This window comes from Impatiens glandulifera, chromosome 8 (genome assembly GCF_907164915.1).
Source record: "Impatiens glandulifera chromosome 8, dImpGla2.1, whole genome shotgun sequence".
NCBI lineage: Eukaryota > Viridiplantae > Streptophyta > Magnoliopsida > Ericales > Balsaminaceae > Impatiens > Impatiens glandulifera.
Window position 1 is genome coordinate 26072143 of NC_061869.1, and position 5324 is coordinate 26077466.

Here is a 5324-nt window from a genome sequence, read left to right on the forward strand (position 1 = left end):
CATCTTTACCCACAACCGACCAATTATCTTTGAAGAACTGTGCATTAAACCCATCAGGACCCGGGCTTTTATTCCCATCAATACTAAACAGAGCTTCTTTAACCTCAACCTTCGTGACCACCCTTATCAACTCGCGACTATCTTCTGCAGAGATTTTCCTATCAATAATTTGATACAAGGTATTCATGTGACTTTGATGCTGCTTTCTTGTACCCATAAGCTGCTTATAGAAATCAATAGCCAGATCTTGGACACCCTTTTGACCCTGAACATATTCACCATCATCAATCTTCAGCCTGTACACATTGTTTCTCATGTTTCTAGCCTTGCATTTTCTGTAGAAGAAAGCTGTGTTTTTGTCACCCAACGAAAGCCAGCTCTGTCTTGATTTCTGTCTAACAAAATTCTCTTCAAGCAGACTCAGCTTCCTGAGATGATTGGCGCAGAAAAAATGCACGTAATTGTGAATAGCTGCCAAAATAAAGATAAAGAAACATGAGTTTCATCGAAGGCTCAATATTTTTTCTAGTTTGTCAAGCAAAATATATATTATATAATGATAGGGGGAGCCAAAATTTTGCAGCAAATGTGTAGCGAAGTGATGTGGAGGGTGACTATGCACTATGACTAAGTATAATTTTAAACGTTCTCTCCTATTCATTAATAATTTCTCTATCTTATCTTCATTAATGATTTTTTTTATCTCTTCAATCTCTATTAATAATTTATTTTAAATATTAATAAAGACAATAATAAATCAAATAAAAAATAAAAAATTTATATTTTCAAATATATATTATATTTGATAAATATATATTTAAGAGAATAAAATATTAAATATAATTATTTTTAATTTTTTAAAATTAATTATTTCTCCTTTCTTTTTTTTATTTTTTTTATATTTTAATTTATTATAAAATATATTATAAATTCAATGCTAAATTCCAAGGTAAGGATATTAATCATTTTACTCAACGGAATGATTCTCTTTTTTAAACTCTCTTAAGTGTTATTTCTCTCTTTTCTCTCCTTAAAAATCACTTTCTTTTCATGGAATTTATTAGAAACTCAATCACTATTTAAGCTCAATCAAAGAATGAGATTTTTAAGGAGAGAAATAACACTTAAGAGTTTAAAAAAAAAAAATCAATCCCTTAAGTAAACTGATTAATAATTTTTGTTTTTATTATTATTAATATATATTATTAAATTGATAGATGATAGAATTAATTAATTGAATTAAAAAATATTTTTTTTATTTTCTTATATATTAATTTTAATTAACATAATTAATTATTATTTATTTCAATATGAGTCATTTTTATTATTAAAAATAAAATTTATTTTTTTAATAAATAAAAGAAAACAAATTATTGATAGAAAAAAATAATTAAAATGCATTTATAATGGTATGTATAATAATTTAAAAAAAAAAGAATATTTATAATAATAAAAATTGAAGAAATAAATTATTAGGTGTTTTTTAATAATAAAAAATTAATTTTTTTTTATTGAATCTGTCCTATTTAAGAGAGAGAAAATGTAAGTAATGAAAAGAGAGAATATTATTAATAAATACTAAATAGAAAAATAAATAAATACTGAGTCAGCATGTCTAATCAGTACTCCACTTCGTTTGCTGCCCCCATTCGTTACAAAATTTTCGCTCCCCTTATCATTACTCTCTATATATATATATCACTGGTGAAAAGATGTCAATAGCGACAGGAAATACTGTAGCTATTGCTCACTTTACTGTCGCTAAAAATCAACAGCCACAGTAAATGTCCCTGTCGCCAATCGACGCTATTACTTCTGTAGCTAAAACATGGCTACGGGAATAAATACTGTCGCTAAAGTGGCTACAGGAATAAAATACTGTCGCTAAATCGATGACTATTGGAACAATTTCCTGTCGCTAAAATTATAAATACAAAAATTTTTAACTGTCCTCTACTACCATACATTTATTACTAACAAAATAAAATAATTAAAATGATCTTGAAATACAATTTTCTAATAATAAAATTAAATATTTATATTACCCAAACAATTAAACATAATATTTCTATAATACAAATTTTGTTTAAAATCTATATTTGAACTGTTGTAACATGTTTCATTCAATCCGGTTCTCAAAAATCTTCTTTTCTTATTGTAATCCATAGTCATCAAAGTAATCCCTGTCAAAAATCAATAAAATTAATAAGAATATCATCCGATAAAAGTTAAGTCAATCTAAAATAATAAAGTCTTTTTAATCCAATAATCAAATAATTTAATTTGTCCCAATATACCTACTAAGAATTTAACATTCTCCTAAATATATTTCTTAAAGAGTCTAAATTAAAGTATAATAATATAATTAACAAAAGTAAGTTGATCTTAATAGACCTTGCAGAATCATGTAATTAAATTATGATTTCAGATATAATCAAATCAAAAAGATATTTCACAAACATTGTGACCAATATTAGAAATATAGACCATTCACTTGATATTGTCTTCTCTTTACTTTATTAGATTCAATTACTGTTTAAAACAAAGAAAAATAGAATATATATTTTCAACAATTGAATAAAGAATGTAACTAAATTCACAAAGATTACCAAAGTAAATCCATAAACATTGTAAATGCAATTTTAATCAAAGAACAGTGTTCTTAAATCTATATACAACATTTAGTTGATAACTATGAAAACAAATTCAATTAATAAGAAACAAACAAGTAAGTCGTATCTTACATTGGAGACAAATTTTTTTATCTCCGCACCTCTCGTATTTATATCAAAATCTAAAAATAGTGATACCATTTTTTTCTTCTTTGTTTGCTTGACTAGAGAATATGGATGAACTAAACCAATTAAGATCTTAGAACCTGTAAAAAGAAATAGTTTTCATTAAGGTTGAACACATATCTAAGATATACATGCATAAACTATGTCATACCTCATACCCTCCATTTAGTTCAAGATTGTCAGTTTCAAGAAAATTATAAATTTTATTATATTGTATAGCAATGACAGTTTCACTTGGCTTCGATAACATAAAAAAACTTTAAATTAGAAAGAGCAGGTAAATAATTCCTAGATGCTCATCATGATTAATACGATATTAAAATAAATTGTAGATTAATAAAAAAATACCCTTAAAAAATTACATTATCACATATAGTGAAATTTTTACCTATATTGACATTAGCTTGAGTTCGGAAATAAGGGCTATGCCCGTCTTCTTAATCCCTCATAAAATTTGAACATGATTATTGTCAGCAGCCGCAATACCCCAATCTGACATCATGATAATAATTTTCTTTATAATTTAGATTGCATCTTGAAGATAATTAAAACATTTGAGAATTTAATCAAATGAAAATGATTAGCATTCTTCTACTTCACATTCACACTTTTTCAAATTAGACATTTTGCAAATATGACTAAAGTTGTAAAGTCATACCTGTAAGATATTTTTCTTTGCTCCAATTAATCTCACTAACTTGATTTCAACATATTCCACTAGATCTTCAAGCTCAATCTTATATTCTAAAACAAAAGATAAGATGATAATAAAAATTCAACTCACCTCTAAGTACTATTGTCACAATTAAAGAATAATTTAAGTTAGTTACAATGATTCTGTTATGTCTTAATCATCAAATTCAACTAGTTTGCAGGTTTAGTTAGATTAGTAAGAAAAAATTATCAACATTGTTTCACTTAATACTCAAAACATCATGTTAGTTTCTCATACTCAAAACTAACGTATAAATATTTTGGACAGCCAATTATTTGTATGAAAGAACTAAACACACATATATTTCACAATCTCATAATATATATATTATCTAGTGGCTTTTCTTTGAGGTATAAGGATGAATCTTGATCATTAAAAGTCAAATGCTACATCCAGTATACTCCAAGTTTTAAAAATATTATAATTAGTAAGGATCGATTTATTGGTCTAATAAATATCCATACAATCTGTTACTGTTTTTTCGATTTATGGGATTCACAAAAATATATAAAAACAATCATCAATTAAGAGAGATTAGTTGAACTTAGAGTTTCCATCTTTCTCATAAATTGATCCACAAACAGAATAACATTGCAAAGTAAGTTAATTCAAACTAGTTAGTTGGACATCAATTTTAATTGAACTTCATTAAATTTATACTTTTTCATGTCCATAAGATCTCATTAGGACAAGGTGAATTTACCTGTATAAGGTGGTAGCAAGGACATGCATGAATTCTAGTAGGATGGGTTCTTGATAGTTTTAAATTCTTTAGAAAAATAGATGAATGAAAGAAGGTTATATCTTATTTGCATAAATAATTAGGAGTTCAATGTATGAAACCAGAGTAATATGAGATAAACACCTAGGACAAAATGAATATTTGTTTATCTAGATAAACTTACATAATTTACACAAATGAAAGAGAATATAAAAAAAGAAAATGAACAAGTCAATAGAAAACTAAAATAGAGGTAATACTAAGAAGAAAAAAAAGTATAGAGAGTAGTAGAGATTCTCACAAAATTAAAAGTTGCATATCCATCAGAAGACAAAGATGTTCTTGTGAGCATTTCGTCGAACACCTTGTAGACTAACATTTGAAGAGGTGAAGAATTATCAATAGAAACAAACAAAAATAAGATAATGAATATGATCTCAACAAAATTAATATACAGAATCGGTCTTACTTCATTAAGAGAAATAGAGCACCAAAATGCTTAGAGTTTGTCAGATTTCATACCTGGCTTATTTTAGTAATATCGATAAGAAAATTTGATTTATCATCTCCAGATTGAGAAGCTTTACGGATCTGATTCAGCGTCACTGAAACAAGTCAATAAGTTTCACAGTCTATAATTGAACCAAAAATAAAACCTAGTTAACGAAAACTGCTATTAACTCTCTACTTTTCTCACTATGAAATATCACTACTAGTTTCATATGAACAAAAGTATTTGGCCGAAGTAAATCTAATAATTTGACCTAATAGAGATGGATTTGAGAAAAATCTGAAATCGAATATATTATTTACCTTGGCCGAAGAAAATGATTAGTCAGCGAGCTGAGACGATTGGAAACTGGAGAAGATGATCTTGAAGGAGAGAGATAAGCAGAAGAAATTCCAATGAGAACTGTGAAAAGCAAGTGAAATGGAAGATGGAGAGGTTAAGAGAGGATGGCTTCCTATTGAACTTCTCTCTCTAGCTATCACATTTTTAGCTCGATAATGAATTTAAAAAACATTTTTTTTATTTAATTTAAATTTTAATATTTAGGATTTAGATAAAAAAATATGGCAAAGGATGTAA

At 26.5% G+C, this 5324-nt stretch overlaps 1 long non-coding RNA gene across 1 annotated transcript; it reads right to left on the minus strand.

The window, feature by feature from the left end:
- Positions 1–3124: 3124 nt before the first annotated feature.
- LOC124911184 lies at positions 3125–4599 on the minus strand. Its single transcript, XR_007096594.1, has 2 exons — positions 4536–4599; positions 3125–3290 (listed from the first exon to the last, which is right to left on the minus strand). It is a non-coding gene; the product is annotated as an uncharacterized LOC124911184 (long non-coding RNA).
- Positions 4600–5324: the final 725 nt, after the last annotated feature.